The sequence below is a fragment of the Crassostrea angulata genome, chromosome 2, assembly GCF_025612915.1.
Source record: "Crassostrea angulata isolate pt1a10 chromosome 2, ASM2561291v2, whole genome shotgun sequence".
NCBI classification, from domain to species: domain Eukaryota; kingdom Metazoa; phylum Mollusca; class Bivalvia; order Ostreida; family Ostreidae; genus Magallana; species Magallana angulata.
Window position 1 is genome coordinate 4091590 of NC_069112.1, and position 24522 is coordinate 4116111.

At 33.4% G+C, this 24522-nt stretch overlaps 1 pseudogene; it reads left to right on the forward strand.

Annotated features, from left to right (window-relative positions):
* Positions 1 to 2972: 2972 nt before the first annotated feature.
* On the forward strand, positions 2973 to 6078 carry LOC128171974 (uncharacterized; annotated as a pseudogene).
* Positions 6079 to 24522: the final 18444 nt, after the last annotated feature.

Here is a 24522-nt window from a genome sequence, read left to right on the forward strand (position 1 = left end):
TTTAGCAGATTCATAATTGACATTCTTTAACAACATTCCTAATTCACACCAATGGAGATCATCAGCGGATAAAGTCATAAAAAGAGTTGGGGGACCTAAGAATTTAAACATTGCCAACAGATTGTATAATTGGTTTCTAAAGTATGCTACTGTACCTCTAATGTTTTTCATGAACATATAAGAATTTTGATATAACATACTATTTTGCTGTAAATTCTTTACATCAAAAGCTGTTACAAATTCAGAATTGTGTGTACTTTTGGTTATTCTCATATTAACATTGATCTCTGACTTCAGCAGCATCAGGTCCGTGTTAACTGCAGCATGTTATAAGTAAGTCATATTTTTTTGTAAAATAACCAGGTATGTGATAGAGTCTATTTTTGAAATACATTGCACGTGGAATTTTCATTTGTCTAGGAAAGTTATATCCATTTATACCGTGAGGAAAGAGCCAGGGAAATGCCATCTCTTCTCCTGATTCCATTTCATATACATTTACAGGTCCTTCCTCAATTTAAGGAACTTCTATACACCCTTTATTTATAAACTCTTGTATATTAGCAATTGGAATAGTTTTATTTACAGGGGTTGCAGTATATGACTCTACTTCAAGTACTTCATTCAGACTGTAAGCATTATGAAATCCTGTATCATGGTGATCATATTCAGATAAATCTACAGAAATATTAGCATAAAGTTTGTTATTTGCTTTTAACCAATTCAAAGCCTCTAAAAGTTTTGACGGACATGCAAAATATTTCCATTCTTCGTCTGCAACATGACTTTCATGTAAGTATTTTACACCAATTAAATCTACATCTCTTGTACTTTGAGGCAACTGATTAGCTACAAGTTGGACATTGGAAGGCAAGTTAAGGACAAGACCTTTCTCACCATACTGTCCACCTGGCAAAATTAATAGACTCATAAATATCTGAACCAGGGCAATCAGTATCCTTTCTACAAGACTAAGACATTGCAATTTTGCAGGAATTTCACTTACATTTAAATTATTCGACTTGCATGACAAATAAGGAATTTGTTGTTTACTCAATGAAGTGTAGCAAAACTTACACAAATTGTCATCTTGGTTAATTTGCAGGTCATCTAAACTGACAGTTTGACTCAAATGATATATCTGATTTGAAAACAAAAATCTTTCACAACACATGTAATAAAAATCTGCAGACTGTCTAATTTCTTCCTCAAATTTTCTAATGTGATTTGAATCGCTTAAATAATCAATCTTCTGATCATTGAAATCACTATTCTCAAAAATGCAACAATTAGAAACAAATGTCGGTGCACCATCATCATCGATAGAAAAAAAGTTTTGAAACTCAATACTAGCCACTTCTTTGTTTACTTCTTGAAATACATAAAAGTCTGAAAATTTCAATTTCTTATTTTTCTTCTTTTGACATGCTTTCTGACCATTTTTGTTAGTTTTGCAATAGTTATGAAATGAAATATTGCCCTCTTTTTTAACACCATTCAAATGCTCAGGTGACAATTTTTGCTTTTTATTTTCTGTTGAGGGTTTGTGACTTTTTAAGCAATTCAAATTTTTACTCAACCTTTCTTGCTTTTGCTTTTTAGCAGAGTGTGACAGTTCATCACATGACCTGTTGTTAATGGAAAACCATCCAAAACGAACAGGTGTTATTTCAAACTGGTAACCACCGTAAACGCTTATTGTGTACCTTATAAATTCTTCTAAAGATTCAAATGTCAGCAAGACAGCATTGCCATTTGGACTAGACACCCCATATTGATCCCGTTGGTGTGAATCAAACAAATGTACCCCGTTGGTGTGAATCAAACAAATGTACCACATCATTGAAATTGTCATAGTATATTGCTACAGTACTATCACGAAATGTAACAAGATGAAAAGATGATATGTCCAATGCTGGTAAAATTGCATCGCGGAAATGCATTTGCCCTGCACTCCTGTCAACTGCATGTTGTGAACTAACTGGCCCATAATATCTGTCATAAAAATATTCAACTTCACCATAATCACGATTCCAGTTCTGCAAATTATTAGGTAAATCTCTGTGATACAGATATCCCCCGGACCCACCGTGATTTTGAATGTACGTATATAAATCAGTCCCATCTCTGAGAATGAAATCAAGCTCTTCGCTAGACAAATTTGATATATGTGGCATACGCTGCATAAAGACAATTAAAGCTATGAGTGCAATTGCAGTACACTGTACACCATTGTAAGGCCTAAAAATATTGCACCCTTGATGCATATTAGCTAAAACGCTCTTTACCATTCTGATGTTTCGTGGGGAAATCCTCAGCATGTGCCGCTATTTTGCGCGGCAATGAACAACAAATATGGATCGTTATTCCTGCAATTACGTTATGTTTCCCATTCATAAAATAATCCTGTACTAAACTTTGAACTTAATTTTTTGAATAACTATGATTTAGAAATTTGAAGATCATGACTTCTGTATAAAATAATTAATTTTTACAATTTTTTAAAATATAGCACGAACATGTACTTACAACGCACGGGCGATTAATTTTAAAAACACTAACTGTCACTCGTACTTTATATGCTAAATCTCGATCATCCAGACGCTTCTTCAATTTGTAGTAAAAGAGTCCGAAAGAGTCTGGATTATAATAAGTTTTTGTTGTTGTATTTTTGCTTCTTGCGAGAAAAAAAATATTATACACGTATATTTCCCCAAAATACCATAATTTTGTTTATTTTAATTAAACTTTATATTAATTTATTAAAAAAACACCTCCGCAACTTATGCACAGCTCCGCAGTAAATCATGCGACTTTTCTAAACTTATTTCATATAATGGGCCGGCTCGTGCCGGCCCATAATAATGGCAAACACACACAAACGCTCAAATACACACACACACGACTAGAGGATGTATATCAATGAAAATAATAGGAATATTGAATAGTGATCTAAATATATTTTATAGATAATGGACACCTTATTTGAACTGACCGAGGAGGGAAAAAAATCAGAAATTATTTTTTTAATCCTTAAACCTACAACATGGCTGACGCATCGTCATTGGCTAACAGCACACGACTGTCGCTTGGCCCGGTCCAAGTAAAAAGCGTAAGTGTAAATATCATTTGCGTCGATGTCTGTTTGAGTATGTACAAGTGAGTACTATTCTAATAATTGATTTTAAATTTAGATTGGTGAGACGGGAGTGGTGTCCACCGGTTCGCAAAGAAGGGAGGTGCAGCTGTCCATGGACGGTCAGTCTGCTCTCCTTACCCTCTGGGGTAAGGAGACAGACCTGGAAGTCGTTGCTGGGGACATGTATATTGTCCGAAATATAGTCCCCAGTAACGACTTCATTAAGCAGAGGTACTACTCGTCCACCCCTCTGACAAAGTTCGAGGTAAAATGCATACACTGTCTCGTCACAATAGTTTTTGCTATCAAAAAAGTCATTGTAATATCTATACATAGAGACAAAAGTATTGCTTCAAAATTAAATGAATTCTATTTAGTTTAAGTAAAATATTGAAATATTGTAAACGAATTTCTTCATATTAAGATGCTATTTTGATGCCTCATCAGACTCTAATATTGATTGATATTGATTAACAATTGCAGCCATATGAATGCACAGAACTCCAGGAAACATTTGAGGGGGTGGTCGAGTCTGTGTCCTTTGCCAGGTACTACTTTCTTTTTCTCTTACAAAGGTTTCGTTTTATTTATTTTTTTTAAATGCATCTTCCGTTCTAAACATATTGCTGATGTTTATTACATTGATTATGTTTATTAGGGCCCCGCAAGGATTTGCGGGTGCCCTATAGTAATCACTCTGTCCGTCCTTCTGTCCGTCCGTCTGTCACTCTTCCGTCCACAAATTTCCTGTTTTTTTCTAATAACTTTTTTTATGGTTGCCCAATCAAGTTCAAATTTGGTATGGTAGTTCAGTAGGCAGAAATACATATTTTGATTCTCTATGTCTTCTGGTTTGGAGCTGGGGTGGTGGGGTAGATTCCTAACTATGCATTAGAATGAATGGGCAAAGAGAGATAACTGCTGAGAATGTTACCATTGTATACATGGAAGGCTGTGCAATATTTGTCCTTTAGGATTAATTAACCTTCCACAGGAAGAAAATCCTAAACTTTATCTTTATCTGTCACATTGAGATTAAATACTGCACTGCCTGTGTCTGCAAATGAACTTTGTTTTGAAGTTAAGGTCAATTTTGAATGATGTGTAGTATTGTGTACATTCTTTGAAATATGGATTTAAAATATAATATTCAAATTTTATTTTGGTTAAAATACCATACACAATGATTTATGATAATTTTATTGAATTCTAAAATCAAGATATATATTAAGATATCCTTTTTCACCATTTTATTTTTTAATTATTTATTTTATTTTTTTCTGCCTTAATGCTGTTAATTTTAACAGGTAATCAGATGATAACCCCATTCAGTCATTTCTGAAAAAAAAAAAATCTTATTGTACATTTAGAAGAAAAGGATAAGAGAGCAGAACAATTAATCCCCTGGGATTAATTATCTTGCCTGCTGCAGAAAATTTAAAGGCTTATCTCTATCTGTCATATCAAGATTAATCATGAACACCTTTGTCTGCACTGATGTTTGCTTTGAAGTAAATTAAACTCTCATTCCATGAGCTGCACCCTAATATTTTTACCCCTCAGTTCAAAGGATGGTATTTGATAAAGAATATATTTCATTCTAGTCCAAATACTTAATATATTCTGTAAAATAAAAAAAAATATATGAATTACAATAAATAAAAAAAAAAAAAATTAGATATCAGTTTTTTGATTCTTTTTTATTTTCTTTTTTTATAAATGGATGTTTTGGTGTTGTTGTTGTTTTTGGTTGCTATGTTTATATTAAAGGAAACTTAAGAATAGTACCTGAAAATGTTCCTTCTGTAAGCCCTGATTAAATTCAATAAATGGATGAGAGCAGGATAATTAATCCCCTGAGATTATTGCCTGTTTCACAAAATCTAAAGTCTGTCTTTATCTGTTATATGTATTACTGTACACATGTGTCAGCAAGTGATGTTTGTTTGAAGTTGAGGCAAAGCCTAGGTATCATTGCATTGGTATCAATTCTTTGTTTTTTTAACAAATTTCATTTCATCCCATGATAACCCCCTTTATCCCATGGATATGACTCATTGGATATTTTTTTGATATCCCACAGTTGTGACTTTACAATGGGATTTGCGTAGGCATAATGAAGTAAAATAATGTGGAGTTTTATAAACAGTGTAAACATTGATTGTGGTGTATAAAACATGGGATAAATAGAATCTCATATGATTTGTAGTATAATATGATTTTTATCCAACTTGTGTGTTTTATCCCCTCACTAAGGCTCAAGAAAAAAACACTTTAATTGTTGGATGAAAATCATATCCAACTACAAATCACGAGATCCTATATATTCCAGTTCTTTACATCTTCTGCTGGGCATTTATTTTTCATCATTGTTAATATAAAGAGGATGGAATTCAAAGTTTTTTTCACTTCTCTATATTAATTGTCATAGCGGGGCCCTTCCTGACTGGTCAGTTTTCTAGTTGTTTTAATTTCTTTCTAACATAATTTTCCTTGCCATGCCACCTTTTTACGTTTGTCAAAGTAAGGTATTAAAATGATTTTAAAAGAGAGCTTTTAAAAATATCACATATAAATGATTTAATTTCATTCAACATGGCAAAAAAAACCCAATAAACATAAACCAATTGTCTACATCCATGTTCTATCAAACTGATATTTATGAATTTATCATTGCAGCAATCTCATTGAGATTAACGATATGATGCTGACAATATCGAAGGACAACTTTGCTAAGATTTTTCCAGGCAGACAATTTAGTCCGGTACAGGTTACCGGACTGAAAAGAAATGGAGAAATTTGTGAAATGTAAGTCAAATTTATTATCTTTAATCATTTTATAAAGCTATGTGATATTCCGCCTGCTTTATCAATTTGTAAATGAATTTCTAATAATCTTAATTTTTCTTTTCAGAGATGTGAAGAAGGCCAAGATGTGAACAACTGTGAGAGTCATTAAAGTACCTTGATCCAAAGGAGGGGGGGGGGGGGGGGGTTCGGCACTTTAAGTTCAGTTACTTTAAAAACAAAACATGCAAAATTATTTTGGACAATATTTTTTATTCAGATATTTGGGTTTTTTTCATACTGTTTCCCCTATTTTGTTAATGTTTATCCTTGCATTTTACGTTTCAGTTATATAAGTTCATAATAAATTTGCATACTAGGATCAGGGTACTTTAAAATGTATGTATGAAATGAATGAGTGAGAAGAGACTATTTATGTATTTCAAAATAAAAAAAAAATGAAAGAACCTGAATTATATTTTATTTTGATGAATTTGAGAATGCATCGTTTACGCCATGAAACATTTTCATTGTTTTGCAAGAATGAAGGAATTATTTGTACACTATTCGGGGAAAACTTGCTTACAATTGGCGTTTATTATTTGTTAAACCAACATGGTATCATAATACCTTTTTTACGATCATGGATATAGTAATGGTTGAATTTTTTTTGAAAGTCTACAGTTTCAATTGAAATTGTTGCTTGACTTTTACAAAGATATATGTACTGTTCAACCAAACATCTGAATTCTCAACTTGTCAAGTTGCAAGAGATATGAAACTATACATTCTGTTAGACTGGTCAATAAAAGGTGCGCCATTAGCTGCCGATCTGTAGCTCTTCGGTAAAATCCGCGTTGACATTCCTTGTGGCCATAATTCCTCCTACGCTAAACGCTTGCAATTTATGGCACATACAAACTGAGATAGTTCTGGCCCAATACTATTGCATTTGTTTATGCCGTAAATTGCAAATGACAAAATACAAATCAAAATGTACCTAACTGCGCTCGTGTAGTTTAAAGAAAAAAATATATTTCATTCTGGATAAAAAAGTGAATATTAGGAAGAAATGTATATATCAAAAGTTATGGTGGTCGACTTAAATTGCGATGTTTTTACACATTTTTATGAAACTAGATGATATCCCGCGCAAGTGCGGGAATTAACACGTTACAAATTAATATGATACAATGCTTATAATGATGAACCTTGGGGGGGGGGGGGGGGGGGGTTGTTCATTTTTGAACATGCTTTTTCCGAAATTTTTTGGAATAAAAACAAAACTGCATGGCTGAATATTAAGAGTCTCGCAGCTAACTGGAACCAAAAATAACAAACATTTTTATTTTATTTCAAACACGTAAGTGGGTATTTAGTGCGTCGTATCTCTTAATTTAACTGGGGAGGAGGTCACCCCCTTCCCCAATTCAACTTCCCCGTTTTATGCATACATCATTCATACTGCAGTATAGACTGTTCATGATTTACAAATTAATGTATAATGTTTACTACTCTACCAACCTGTCGTGCTGTAAAATATATGAAATTAAAAAATCGCTAGCGTACGCATCTTTATTACGTTATTTTAAACCAAAGTTGTCAGATCCAAAGTATCTGTCCGATGGCTAACTCGCCCTACACCTTCCGCCTTGACGTTAATTAGTCTACCCGCGTTCCAAGGCACCCCGTTCTTGAAAGTTCTTTCCATCAAAATTAAAATCGCATCAAATTGTTCCACTTTGTATAGTAGCTTTTTTGTATTAACCAAAGATGTCCTATCTAAGGTATCTGCCGGTAATGCTTGATGAATTGTTTATACTGAGTATTTGCCATGACGTTCATTAGTCAAACCGCGTTCTTGGTTACTCCGTTCTGGAAAGTTCTATTCCATTCTCTCGCCAGAGGTCGTGCTTCGCAAGCGTTCTATCCATCAAAACTAAAATCGCGCATTCAAGAAAAGAATTGCCTTGTTTTATTTATCCAACATTTGTCGAATCTTAACTTCTATGTATACTGCAAGTAAGTTCCCAGTAAAGATATTCACTCTTTGCGTAATCATACAATATCATTTAATTGTAAGCATGTATTTCAATTCAGATTTCCACTGACTTGGATCAACCAAAGCGTGTCCACCACCTAACTCTCATTTTTGCTATTTCGGGCTGGTTTATCGAAATTGAAAGTAGGTTTTTAATTAAGTTTGCAATAACTACTTATCAGGTAAACTTCAATTATAGCTTACGGACATCATATTTCTTGTGTTGAAATACCAAATGTGTAAGCAGTTACTCTGGTACAGGCATGCTTTAGCTTATTGGCAAAATGTCTTAATTTATAAGTATAGAAGATACTTCGTGTTTTCACCCCATTAAACACAATAAACAACATGCAGATTTCATTTCATTTTTTACGTAATATTTAAATCATTTTGAGCAACATGTAAAACAAAAAATTCATTCAATTGCTTGAAACACATTTAAGTTAATTAATATATCAAACTTTGATTTAGGCACGTGGAAAGACCTCTAATTGTTTGAGAACAATTAGTCTACTAGTTAGGTCTTTCCACCTTTCAGGTGAAAGACCTTTTGTATTTCTTTTGTTTTTCATTATTATTATTATTATTATTATTATTTTTTCTTCTCTTTTTTTCCAAGGACAGCTTTTTTATTTCAAGAGATATTAAAAGAATGTTTTCTTTATGTTATTGGCCATTAAAAGTTATGGTACCAAATGACCCTTTGCTTGATAACTCCCAGAACAAAGTTATTGCCCTTGTGTTAGAAAAGCTTGTTATCGCTACTCCTATTACATCTTAAGTCATTTCAAAATATCACCCTTTGACCCTTTCCATATTACAATTATAGAGTTATTGCCCCTATTGTACAAAATGCTTGTTATTCCTACTCTTCGTTAACCGTTAGAGATAGAGACTTGAAACTTTTACTAATGTATTCAGTATACTTCGACGCTTCTTCAATCTATTCATACCGACAGGGTCCAAAGTCCCTTTCTAGCAGTTATTGCCCCTGAAAGTTTCGAACAGTCAATAAAAAACACAAATAACTTTTGAATCAATAATCATAAATACATCGGACCACTTGGTATTGAAGCGCCTACCTTGTCAGATGAAAATGACATAAAGGTCAATGGTCAAGGTCAAGCAATAAAAAATTGCAAACTTAATCGTTTGACACTTTTTTTTTATGAAGTAACGCAGAAAAACTACTTTATTTTATTAAAGCAATCTTATTTCAAACATAAAAAACAATGAGGTGGAAAGACCTCTAATTGTTCGAGAACAATTAGTCTACTAGTTAACCTTTTAAACCTTTCAATTCGTAAAATACACAGGAATATTACCAATTTATTATTTTCTGTTCAGTTTAAGCAGAATGAAGTGATAGATTCCTCGATGCACCAGAACAGAATCAGATAACCCCATGCGCGGATCTAAGGTCTGGGGTGGGTGCTGGTGTTCTATAAATGTCTTCCTCATAATTTTAGACTAATTAAAGTGTATATATAACAGGCTAAAGAAGTAGTACCAAACTAAGGCTCGTCGCACAGACTGCAGACTGCCAGCTTGTGGAATGTGTGACGTCACAGGAATGTTGAGTATTTTTAGCACAGACTTGGTCAGTCTATGGAATGTATGACGTCAGGGGTATACCTGGTGATATGTTTAGCTCAGGAATGTAAAGTTTTGGCGGACATTTAAATTATGAATATTTTTAGTGCAGACTCTGAAATTTTAGCTCAGGAATATATTTAGCACAGACTAGGTCTTTCCACTTTGCAGATATTTTCTTCTAAAATGGACGAGTTACTTCGGTTTGTAACAAAGGTAGCTGTGGTCAAGAAGAGTATTTATCAAAATTTAGAAAATTCTACATTTTGTAAATGTATTCAAATGTACTGCTTAAGAGGGGGCACTGTTCATGAGAGTAATTGTATCGTTGGATTATGTGTCAAAGGATGGGGGGGGGGGGGGGGGGGGGGGAGATGAGACAACTTCAGATCTGATGAAGAATAAATTTCAATATTGATTGACCATGAACTTATTTAAATATCAATCTACTATAAATTTTGGAACACACAGTTTTCTGCAAATGTTAATAACAGTTTTGGAATGTGTGACGTCACATGAATGTTGGGTATTTTTAGCACAGACTTGGTCAGTCTGTGGAATGTATATGACGTCACTTCGCCAATATATATATATATATATATATATATATATATATATATATATATATATATATGTGTGTGTGTGTGTGTGTGTGTATAAAGAACGGGTCATTTGAGAACGTGTACGAGTTTCACCATGACTGAATACAACAATGCACGCGAGCAGGCCATTCTACGATGGGAGAAATACATTAATAATGTTGTAGCTCTCAACATGATGATAGACAGCAGACCCCGCGAACTCTGTCAATGTTTGAAACTATATAATCTGAGAGGGACGTTTATTCATGAAAGGAAGTGTGTTGTGGGACTGAGTATGGAAGCATGGAAAAAAGCCGAAGAACTTTTGAACTTGGCTAGTTCCGTCTTTGTAGAACAAAAAGGCGGTTTATATTGGAAATTAAAAGTACGGCCTAAGATTGAAGACGTTGACGGAAAGGAAATGATACTTGGCCGTGTCGAGGATTTTTACCGAGCAATGAGACGTTTTTGCGACGCTTCCCAAGTATTCTATGATGAAGACTGATATCCATTTTATTCTCCAACAGAAGATCATATCGACGAACTTCTTATGCTAGATTTCATTCCAATGGAATTTTATCGATGTCTAGCCTGTGATCGTTTTTTCTGTGAGGATCTGCTGGAAGAAATGAGACAAGAGAACTTAGACAATGGGAGAGAAATCGAATCTTAGTACACAGAAGATCATATTGACGAACTTCTTATGCTAGATTTCATTCCAATGGAATTTTATGAATGCCTAGCCGGTGATCATTTTTTCTGTGAGGATATGGAGGAAGAAATGAGACTAGAGTCCAGTATCTCCGTCTTATACCATTTCAAAGAGTCTTTTTGTAAGTACAAATTGTTTTTCATAAAGTAACACATTTCTCACATGAAAATACAAAACTCAAACTGGTCAGACTTTGTAAAGGAAATCTAAATTATTGAATATATACATGCTGATTTTTTTTTTTATCACAAACTTCAAGTGTACACAAGAAAGAAAAATGAAAAAATATCACATACCTTTAATTTTTATACAGAAAAAACCCCTGAGTGTTGTTTAACGTGATAAGTTAATGGGAATGTATGAAGTATGATTTAATAAAACACTTTCATTAGTATGATTTGAAATATGTAGAATGACAAGATTGAGTAAATAGGTATGATAATTCTAAAGTGAATAAAAGTTGTACACATTGAGCCAATATAACTACATATTAAAAAAAATGCTCACTATAAACTTGTCACATATTTAAGTCAATCTAGCTACATTTTTAACAAAAGGATCAACAGAAGAACTAAAGTAAAGATTTAAACCATAAACTACAAGTGGTCATACAAAATGAAAAAAAAATTACATGCCTTTATTTTTTATGCAGAAAAAACCTGAGTGTAAGGACTAAGTTCGGTTAAGATAGTTAAAATCATATTGGAAATAAAGGTGTAAAAGGTTATCACCACAGTGACGTCATAATGTAGAAATGACGTCATGAATATTGCACTAATTTGATAAATTGATGTTTTGTAGCAAAATATGGGTGTTTTCCGATGGTTATTCGACTGGGAAGCATCGAGCGCAGGCTTGCTCAAGTACTATTTTTTAGTATAATATGTATAACTATCTGAAGAAAAACATATGTTAAAATCGTACTTGAGCAGACCTGCGCTCTATACTTCCGAATGCAAAATATAGAGCAAAATGAGAATATCTTCATTTGTTTGCAAATTTGCGGGATATAGCTCATTTAGGTGACGTCATAGATAAACAGGGAGTGGGCAATGATGACTAAAATCATTATTTGAGTTATAGGCATCCTCTTTACAATGATTTGTGAAGATTTCATTTTTATACGATACTATTTAAAAATTGGTTGAAATCGGGGGCATATATTTTACCATACCGCACATAGTCCTTTGACATGATCAGTAAATGATAGGTAAAACAAAAAAATAGGAATAACAATAATTTGTATAATTAAAAAAAAGTCACACTTTTTTCTTCTTAAAGAGATGACCTAAGTCCTGTTTAGCATGATTAGTAAATGAGTAAAGCAGAAATATATGAAATATGACACATATGAATTACATCTTGTTAATTTGGGAACATGTAGAAAGCAGGAAATATTGTAAAAAAAAAATTACAAAGTAAAAGTATAGGCAAGCATAAGCATTTGACATTTGTAGTTTGAGTATAATAACACTGAACCAGTCTAACTACAATTAAAACAAAACACCATTCTTTGGTGAACTTGTGTCATAAAAATAAAAAAAATACTACAACTACTTTTACCCTCAAAAAAGCACCAGCTGTAAAAAATAGTTAAAATCCAATCAAACTACATTTTTAAAAAAATTCAAAAAAAATTCTGAACATTATTAGAAGTATTTAAAGCGACTTATTTTACATGATTAATTAAAGATTCAATTTTTTTTGGAGTGCTTCTTCGACGTGCAGATCTGCGGAGTGGTTGTTGTGGATTTTGTTGAAGGTCAGGTCAGGTCTGCGGTAAGGTTGTTGTTCGTTTTCTTGATGAAGGTAATGTCGAAGTCTGTTTCGAAGGATTACAACAATTACGATACATTGAAAAATCTGGATGCTTGTTTCCTTAAACAAATCCGTAATATTTTTACTTTCATGCAGGAGGTCTACAAAATATCAAATATACAAAATATTAAATATACATACATTCAAAGGTTGAATAGATCTTCTCGATCAAATAAAACATTGCTGCCACATGGACAGCAATTGCTGCACATTGTGTTTTGGGTTCTTTTACTTCTATATATAGTGTATATTGCAATCAGAAGAAGAATTACTGAAATAAAAGAATGATCCTTTTTTTTTTTTTTTTTTTTTAATTTAGTCGTATTCAAAAGCAATATACCAATTTAAGCAGCATGGTCTTTTGGAACTTCTTGCATTGGTAAATTATAAAATAACTCCGTTGCACGATGGTTCTTATACTTTCGTACAAGATGTATGATTATCACAATGAAGACCATCAGAACAATTGTTTATTGAGTGAACAGTATATAGAAATATATATATTATGGAAAGAGAGATACGAAATTATTGAAAAATGAGAAAACAAAATACCTGTCACCACTCCAAAGATGTACACAAGCACTTGCCAAGGTGTTGTGTCTTCGTTGGTTTCCCGTGTGCCGGTGGGGGTGGAAGCTGAGGTCTGTGTTCTGGTAGGGGTGAAAGCCGAGGTCTGTGTGCCGGTGGGGGCGGAAGCTGAGGTCTGTGTGCCGGTGGGGGTGGAAGCTGAGGTCTGTGTTCTGGTAGGGGTGAAAGCCGAGGTCCGTGTGCCGGTGGGGGTGGAAGCTGACGTCTGTCTGCTGGCAGGGGTGGAAGTCGAAACCTCCTATATTAAAAAAAAATAGATTAATAAACTAACATAAGCTAAGGGTCTAACGTTTCGTACATGGATAATCGAACCGGTAAAATATTTGGTCAGGATGCAAAAAAAGGTATAATGATTGTACTTTGAAGCTGATCAAATTTGATGATTGAAATTCATAATGTCAATATTTCCGACCGTAGACTAAAACGTTTGGTAGTATTAGACCTACTATTATAACATATTCATGCCAACTTTTTAACAGTTAAATTATATAAAAACTACAACCGCGTAAATAAACTACGATATGCATACGTGTTGTTAGCATTAATAAATACGAGATAATAGGATTGAAGCATGCGATCTGTATGTACTAGTACATGTATGATGTAAGAAGGGGGCGGGGGGAGAGGTCAACGTCGACAATTGTTATATTTTTCCCAAGTTACAGATTCATACAGAGCTTACTTACACATCTTTGTTAGGTGATGTAAACCAAAATTGTGTGTGGGGCGATTATTGCTGAACAAGAAATTTCGCCAACCTTTATTTCGATTTTCATCAGGCTCCCCTTCATCAGTGGTGGTACGATAAGTGATGCAGCAATGAACATATAATTCATCGTCAAGATTTCCTGGTACAGGGGAGTGCTGACTACGTAATTACCTTTTCCTCTCCACCGACAATTAAGAGTGTTACCCGAAGGCTGACATTCGCGAGAGTTTATCTCAAGTCCCGCACAAAAGGCGAGGAGACCCACAAACAACGCTAAGTTTCCCGCCATTGTTACAACTTGGATGCTGATAGTTAATTCGTACTTAAAATATTTCGTAAACAGCAAACTTTACTGAATAGGATAGTTTGTTATTAAGGTCTTCCGTTTCCAACGGAAGACCTTTCTATTATTGTGCGTGTTAAGATTATTCTTATTTTTCTTTTTTTTTTTTTTCTTCCTAGACGCGAACTTTGAGGCTTCATATCATGCTCATTTCTAAACGGTTTTTGCTCAAATTTTCAGGGCTAATGGACTTTACAAAACACTATCTTCATCAATTCATAAAAGATAGAATTCCCTTTCCGTTAACGAGTTATTCCCCTTTTAAAATTTTTTAGGGCCTTTGGTTTCCAGACAAAGGCTCCGAGACTATGATAGCAGGGAATGGGAATTTAACGAATTTGAATAACAAAGACATTGAAGTTGTATACATCGGTTTTTGTTTTTGGATTACGTTCCTTATTTAGGAAAAGGTAGGGGGTCAAAAAACAGGATTCCAAAAAGTGCAAAAATTTAGACATATTTTCCTTTATATCTTTTTAACGAAAAATATTTTGTTAAGACATGTAGAATAAAAGTTGTGCAGAATATCAAGGGCTTTCATTTGACACCAATAAAAAAGGGCTGGCCCCTTAAATTAAGGGCCAATAGCCCTTAAAAGTTTTTGCTTAATAACTCAAAAACGGTTAGGATTTTGATATGGATGTCGCTGGAAAAGTTGTTTGTTGGGATCTCATAAAGGTCGTAACAATATTATTTTGTAAGTGATTTGTGTAGTATGAGTGTAAAAAGCTTTACATGTTGACATGTACCTGTTTTCATTTGACAAGTTAACGAAAGTCTTTGTGCGTACAACTGGCATAAAGTTGCCGCAGAAAGTATGCTGGTTTATACAGGAGACATTAATTTATAAGAATTTTTTTTTTGTTGGAGTACATGCTTTTTTTTAGGAGTTTAAGTCATTGTTGTTAAGTTCTTATAGTGCACAATCATTAAAAATGGCAATTGGAAAACAAAACATTCTTTTTCTTTTCTATTTAACCACAAAATATGGAATTAAAAAACTCTATGCATTACATTTTATTTAATAACTCCATGCATTCAAAATCTACCTTGAATCAGAGCTGTGTGTGTGTACCATTACGTAAGCTCTCCCTCGCCCGCGGCCGAGAAAATCGGTCACCATGCTCGCGGCTGTAGCGGTCAGCGGTTATCTAATACACGAGAGCTGTGTCTCTCATATACATGTATGAGTTTATTTAGCCTCGAACTCGACAATTGGTTTCGTTTTGATTACACATAATTTTTTTATGGATTAAACGATTGGGTGTCAATTAAGAAATCGTTCAGTGAATTAATAAAAGCAATGTCATTCTCAATCTAAAGCAATAATAGACACAGATCAATTGTGGGTTTTAAGTTTAAAATAAATAACTTCTATTTGATAGAGTATGGTCATTATACTGCAAACTTTTCAAATCTTCCTGGGTTCTGAACTGTGCCTGTCTGTGCGTTGTACATGTACCTTTACGTAATATATCCTTCGCCAACGGCCGATGAGATCAGCCACTGCTGCACTACCTAGCGGCAATTAAGCGGGTATTTAAGGTAACTCCGTACCTATAAAATCATGGGTTCAAAGTTAAAAACTTCCCTTTCTTTTAACTTATTGGACTTGAATTTCTTCAAATAATAAATAAAATATATATGTATCCATACTATTTAAGATGTAAGGTAATAAAAACCAAAGGCTGAAATTATCATCTGAAAATCACACTTTTTTGTTTAAAAATTAAATATAAGTGGATGGATACTTGTTTGTCTATTTAAATTTTATTGCTAACTTTGCCAGAAAACTAAAATTAATTAAAAAAAAAAGAAAAAAAATTGTTTACATTAGAAAAATTATAGTATTTAGATATATCACTTAGAGAAAAGTAGAAAAGAGTTATTTCCCTTTGTCATTATTGAATTATGTCGAATATAAGGATGAAAAACGCATATTAAATATCTCCAAGTAAACAATGATTTGAGTTTTTGATGTGCACCTATCATTACATAGAAATTACAAATCTACTTGCAAGAATTTTAATGAATTTATGGTTTATGTAAAATGTATGATGTCACAGGAGGGTGGATTTACTTTAATACACAAGATTCTCACACCGCGACGCACACTTACATGCATATGAACGTGTTTGAGTTAATATAGCCGTAAAAACAGGAACTGTTTTAATTTAATCCTATAAAAGTTTGTCCATCTTGTATTTATTCAATTGAACATTTGAGTGTAAATGAATATTAATGAGCGATATTAGTCCAAATCGTAAACATCGTACATGTAAGACATAAATTAATGATTAGTTTGTTTATGTAAAATATTTTAGGAACTGCACAAATAATGTTTTAAATCACCCCCCCCCCCCCCCACACACACACACACAAATAGTAAACCTTTAAATGGTGATCATCCCTCGCACATGGCTGAGGAGAACCGGCGCGAGTGGACAAGTAATCCGGGGTCGGTTCGTGTTCTTCTACATGTACCTTATCGCGCGTTCATGTTTCATATTTTGCACGGACACAACTATATTTTATTATGTTTTCAACTATTATTTTCGTTTAAGATGAAAAGATAAATTCATTAAACTTGTACAGTTGATTAAGCATTGATTTATAGATAGCATACAAGGTAGTTTAAAAATCAAATTATAATCAAAGTTCCATGTAACATGTTTGCAGTAGGTGCTAGCACGATAAAAAAATGTCCTGAATTGAGGCATTCGATGATTTAAAAAAAAAAAATTCACATGAATTTTAAACATATTAATCACTTCTGTAGTTTTTCTACATGGTCGTTCGTTTCTTTGTAGAAGCGAACTCATTGCTGCACCCCCCCCCCCCCCCCCGCCCCCCTGACAGGAGCTCGCGCTGGACTTTTTTAATTATCACTAACGATATCATTAACGATATCAAGATCTATCGAAAATCATTTTTGGTGGCTTCTTCTCATGTGTGACATTTTGTTTCACTTTCCCACCAATTTGTTTATTCAGTCAGTCTGTGTAAATTCAATCGCCACATGCGACCGAAAATCTTGTGTCGCTTCAGCGCACACAGCTCGGAACATATATAGCCCCAGGTCATCCATTGTTATATAATTGAGTAACTGTTGGAATGGTGCTTTTACATAAAATAATAAATAATAAAATCATCCAGAAAAAAAGTTACCGTAACTCAATAGTCAATACCAAAAATAAAATCCGTATGATTGCTAACTGAAATCGGGTTTTCAGTATTCGGCGGGATTTGATTTTTCTGCTAACAATAGTATTTTTATTGGTTTCAGAGATTACGATGTAAAAACACAAACAGTAAATACACCTGATATTATTTACATTGATAATGTTGAAAAATATTTAAAATTAAATTAGTCACATTCGTAAGATAAAAATGTTCTACGAACAACCGATTATTTTTTTCCTATGTCGTATCATTCGCGCGTAAATAAGTATGTTCTGTACATATATATACATGAACCCAGAAAAAATTCAAATGATTTCACAAAAAAGAAAGTTGTAATAAGTATTTCGGATTTTTTTTCTGAAAGTAATTTCACATTGTATTGAAAAGAACAAGAAATAAAAATGATTTAAATTTTTGACTCAATATTCGTATATATTACCGGCGCTTCGTACATGTGTAACGGCGTACAGTGTATAGATTATTATAATCTGTTCGAATTAAGTACCATGCGTAAAGATTCCCATAATAATTACTAGTAATTGCATGACTGTGTACATTGTAGGCAAATCCCTGTGTGTTAATTACTTCTAAGACTCTTTGTTTTCCATTAACAGTGGTTTAAATAATTTTCAGATAATTAATAAAAATTTTGTCATTTGAATTGTATGCTTCATCAAATACTGATTCCGATTACCTTGAAGTCATTAATTTTCCATTGGCTATTGACAAAAAAATAGACGCTTGACCATCCAATGAAAACAAATACACAGAGGTTGATTGACAGGTTCAGCCAGGTGCAGGAGACACCCGATGTCCGAGGTTATGTGTGCTGCTTGTACAAAGTCGAATGGTCTCAGTAAGAGTTATCGATGTAAATAAATAAAAAAAAATATATGCTTATCAAAACATGATCGTTTAAGTTACAGCGAAGTACACTGAAGCGTTTAATAGGGGTTTACTCCAGAAAAGTTTCTACCTAATGTTTTCACAGACCTTTGTCCAATCAAATCGTAGCTGGGCGGAGTTAAGACATTGCCGCTCGTGACTTGAATGAGAGAAAGAAAAGAGAGAGAGAGAGAGAGAGAGTTGAGTAAATTATAAGTGGTGCAGATAAAGGAATACTCATTAGTTATAAACTTGCAAACAAATTAATTAAGGTCTGTATATAAAAATTACATGTATATCCTATATTGTATAACTTTAAAGCTTTTTAAAGAAGGATTGTGAAAATTTCTTTGGCCGCGCGCCGTCGACAACATGCACATGGATAAGAATGACGTAGCTTACATTCAACTCAATTTCCTAGCATGGAGTCCGAGAATACGGACAATAAATATTTTAAATGCGAACGAATAATCACTTATGAACATGATGAATTTAGATGTAGTGTAAAGGAAAGGCAACGAAGGCGGATGCTTAGTGGAAAAGTAAAACGTCTAAGGTAAAGAATGTTTCACACTGAGTAACCATGAAGAAAGTTTTCATACAAAGTAAATTTTCAACCTATGTTTAATTCCAGAAAGATTCGGCAAACTTTGATTTAATTATTAACGGTAACACTTGAAATAAAAACAGTTTCTTAAATATTCGTACAGTCTTCGATGTTTGACATTACCTTATCCTATTACTGATCTATATATAGACATCGTTGTTCCCTGGTTAAAGAATTTCCAAACACTTCAAAGTTTCATAAATTTATAAGATATACTTTGTCCCGAGTTTTTTCTTCCACCACTTTTTGCTTGATATTTTAATAATAGTAAATACCTTTGTGCTCAAACTACGTTCATCCACTTATATGAAAAATGTCCAGATTATATGTGTTGAAACGCCCCCTCTACCGCTTTAGGTTCAATACACATCCCAATATTGAAAGTCTACGGGGATTTTGCATTGCATCAGCCATTAATAAGCCCGGATGATAACGTTTAGAAATTGCGCGAGGTACCCCGAGTACTTCCGAATGGAGAAAAGATGTAAACATTTCCCATTATAAATCTCCGTAAGAAAATTGTTTTCGTTCCTGAGTGAAAATTGTTCAATAAAAATATCTTGGATATATTCCCTTTCATCAATTGAAAGTGAATTGAAGTGTCAGTGAGTTCCGAATGAAATCTGATGAATGTTTCACGCGGTTCTCGCACGCTTTGCCCGAAACGATTTACACGCTTTGCCCGAAACGCTAAACGGTGTACACGAAACGCTTCACAATCACACGAAACGCACGTAAGTCGCACGTTTTTTGGTGTAGTAGTACGTTGCAGGGTCTGTAAATTTTGTCATAACGCAACAATTCTAAACTTGCACATAGTTTTCAAAAATTTAGAAATATTTTTAAATGAAGTTATCTTAGAGAAAAGGTTACGTGTTTTGTAGGCGGGTTCGGTTTTTAAATCAAAGTACTGATGTACTGACGAGAGTTGATTTTATCGAATATTATTTATTTTAAAATCAACGATATGCTAGTTTGCTTGGCAAGTAGTTTATAATCTGCATTTGAATTATGCACATTTTTATAATATGAATTCGAATTCTCTGACTTTTCCGACTAGAATTTCGAGAAATCCTCTAATGAATCATGTTGTGTAACATTTTAAAATAGAATTGATTTCATCAAACTATGTTTTGGTATTCCAAATATTTCAAAAATTGTATGGATCCAACCAATAATGAACTCTAGTCTCGTTCAACCAGATGCTTGGCTGTCTCCGTTAATCTCCGACAAGTAAGAGATACCAGGTCACGTGATAGCTTGATGATGCGACCTCTAAATATAGACTGACTCTCTACTTGCCAGAGATGTAAGGAGACAGCCGATGGTTGAACAAGACTATATATTGAACTCTGGCGTAGGAATACACACGACTAAAAAAATTCAAATTGTTCGTACCATTTAAAATCTGACTATTTCCAAGGTATTTATAAAAAAGTTTCCTTTAAAAAATGCTTCATTATTTCCAAGAACTAAGTCTTGTCAGCGGCGATGATTTGTGCTTAGGTGCAAACACAGTTTCAGTTTCGGTATGCTAGAGTAATTCCTCACATGAATCATGAGTACATGTAACAATGCTTGCTACCCTCTGAACATTTAACTCGCCATTAAACATCTCATTTTTTAAAGAATGTTTGAAACGATTACATAAACTGTGTTCGACAGATAGTTTTCCTAAAACATTTTCTTTCTTTTTCAAAACACGTTTTATATACAGGCTTTCAATCACAACACATTTTTATAACAAAAGCAGAACTGAAAGTTTAGTCATTATAAATTATTGACACCATATCACATACATTTTCAACTCGCAGCAACAACGGAAGACCTACTCGTGGTTTTGCCACGAGCTCTGCTCTAGTTTAAGTTATGACTTTACGCGAATGTGTGTAAAGAATGCTTTTTTTTCACTTTTATAAATTTGATATTTTAAAACTAAGATGGATGCTATGGATGGAGTATGGAATCTTGACACAATATCAAGCGAAACAGTTATTTTAAAAATACTACTCCACAAAAACCCTAAAACGTTGAAATTCCCCAGCTCACAATTAAATAGATTAGAAATAAATATAAGAAGAACACAGTCCGCCGACTTTTTTAATACTTTATAGCCTTACAATCCTTATTAAATGCAGATTTCATTCTAATCTCCCAACTGAGTTACACAATTTTTTTTAATTGCTATAGTAACCAAAGTAGGATTTTTGATTTTCAATAGTTTATATTTTAGCTTAACCAGCATTATGGTGGTTGATACAGACTTTGAACATTTCTTGTTATATAAGTCGGATACAGATGAGGCTTTGAAGACAATTCTAAGATTATACCTTAATGAATCACCGACAATTAGGAACAGATTATGAATAAGGCGATTTTTTACTCTGCAAAAATGCTGATTTTTTTAATCTCACATTCGAGTTATACAATTTTTTCCACCTAATTACTATAGTAACCAAATTCGGATTATTTCCTTTGCTGATTTTAATTTCATTTTTCATTTGACTAATGCTGTTTATTTCTTTGTATTCATGTAATTAAGGTTATATAAGGGCGTAAGTATTCATACAAAAAGATTTAGGGAGTCTCTAAAGCGTTTAATTATATCAGTTTGTTAACGTTAAAACGAAGAATATGGGCTCCTTCATGGGGGTGTAATTTCTAAATAAAAAGATTTTGCCTTAAATTAATGCAGTTTATTTCTTTGATTCGATGACCAAACCAGCTACAATAATCAATATCTATTCAACAGGTCCAGTACTATCTCTTGATTTCCTTTTCAACATGTTCAATGGTAAAAATGCAGACATTAATTTAAAACAATGACATTCTTTGCTAAGCATCACACTAATGTTAGCAAAACTTGAGACTGGGAAAAAATGGAATTACATAACCTTACTAATGTTAATCACTTTGTTTATATTGCTAATCCAAGCTGAAATTTTTTGTGTAAATTCAAATACATGTATTGAGAAATTATAAAAAAAAAAAAACAGACTCAAATTTTACTTGGTGGCATTTGAAGTTCTGATAATTTAAATGCATGGTGTAGAAAGCTGATCAATGCATGCATGATTTAAAATGCTACTCACCATAATACAGATGTGTTAATCACTTTTCAGAAAATTCTTCCTCTTCAGAAATTTCTTCTTTTCAACCCGAATATTTTATATACCCAGATTGATAGTTATCTATTAAATGCTGTATTTTATTTAATTAATCATTACTGCTGAATTTAATGCAAACACGATCTGCACAACCTCAAAACAACCTCCTCGAAGACACGATCCAGCTTTAATTACCTTTTACTCCGATTTACAGATATAATTAACATCTACATAATTAAATTACTCACACATTAAAATGTAGCGCAACGCTAAATACCATTTATACATTTTGGTCATCTCCTGGGAAAATGCAGCAGCAGGACGCATGGCGAGCAGTTGAATTGATAGTCTTAATCACCAAGAAGCTAAGACCATCATAGGCCAAGGCAAACGTTTAAATGATCTCATGTGATAAATATTACCTGAGGCCGATCCCGACCCGAAATAATCGGAGTCAAAATTTGGTTTCTTTTGTTTTCATATTTATCAAACTTTCAAAGCAAGACGAATATCACTATGCCTGTCTACACAAAATATCTTTTGATCTTAGAAACTGCAGGAGGAATTATCAAGATTATTGAAGCACCAAGTGTGCAATATAATGAGGAAAAAGAATATATTCAATGGCTGATATTTTTCTTCAATTTCACAAAAACAAACTACAAGTAATTTATACATATAACATATATGTACAATAAAACTACTAAAAACTTTATATTGTAAACTGTAGGAGGAGTTACCATACAATAGGGGTACTTTACATGCAATATTCTGCAAGAAAATGATTAAGTTCAACATCTGTTATTTTTTATAAATCATCAGAAATAAAACTCCTAGCAATATGCAATCCTCCTATATATGTACAATTGATCTGCAAAAGAACAACTTCCTATCTTGAAAACTGTAGGAGGATTTATCCGTACAATAGGGGTACCCTGTATGCAATATTTTGAGAGAAAATGACTAAGTTCAACAGCTGGTATTTTTTTCATAAATTATCACAAATCAAAATCCTAGCAATATGCACTCCTCCTATATATGTACAATTGATGTGCAAAAGAACAACTTCCCATCTTGAAAACTGTAGGAGGAGTTATCCGTACAATGAGGGTACCCTATATGCAATATTTTGCCAAAAAATGACTAAGTTCAAAAGCTGGTATTTTTTCGATAAATTATCAGAAATCAAACTCCTAGCAATATGCACACCTCTGATATATGTACAATTGATCTGCAAAAGAACAACTTCCTATCTTGAAAACTGTAGGAGGAGTTATCCGTACAATGAGGGTACCCTATATACAATATTTTGCCAAAAAATGACTAAGTTCAAAAGCTGGTATTTTTTCGATAAATTATCAGAAATCAAAATCCTAGCAATATGCACACCTCTGATATATGTACAATTGATCTGCAAAAGAACAACTTCCTATCTTGAAAACTGTAGGAGGAGTTATCCGTACAATGAGGGTACCCTATATGCAATATTTTGCCAAAAAATGACTAAGTTCAAAAGCTGGTATTTTTCCAATAAATTATCAGAAATCAAAATCCTAGCAATATGCACACCTCTGATATATGTACAATTGATCTGCAAAAGAACAACTTCCTATCTTGAAAACTGTAGGAGGAGTTATCCGTACAATGAGGGTACCCTTTTGGCAGCCGCCCGCCCGCCCGCCCGCCCGCCCACCCGCCCGCCATTTTCACCATTTTAATAACCGGATTTTTCCGTTGGAAAACCCGGTTAATAATAGTGATAGTAATAATACATCAGTTGGATGTACTAGTTATCCGACATCCCGTTTTTTACCTGCCTCACGCAGAAACATTGCGAGATGGCACAATTGTTTGCGATTATGAATGGCAAGGAGTTGAACTAACTTAAACATTGAAGGACGAGACCAGTAATATTTTTTTAAATACAATACCCGTAGACTTTTATAAAATGGACAGATAAGTATGAAATGGAATTCATCCTCGACTTCACCTAAATTACAATATTTACAGATACGCATCGATCTGACAGTTCCATTATAACGGCCTTGCTCTACCAAAAGCATATGCGATGACAGTCTATATTTTGTTAAAAGGACAACAAGGTTTTCCGGAATATTTTTACTCAAATAAAATTGTAACGAAAAAGTGTCAGGCAGATACTTGTACAATAAACATTTAGAAGATGACTCGAAAAATGCGTCTCTTTCCTGAATAAAAAAATCAGACAACCTCTGCTTTACAATTTTTAAGAAAACATTAGTGTTAGCCACATTTTGTGAAAGCCAGACTTCATGCATACCCAGAGATACTAATAATTCTCTGACATTAAAACACCATGTATTTGGTATCAACTGTGAGACCATTTCCTCATATACATTGCGTAATATACAATTTTCTGTTTTAATCAATTTCAACCAATACTTAATGAT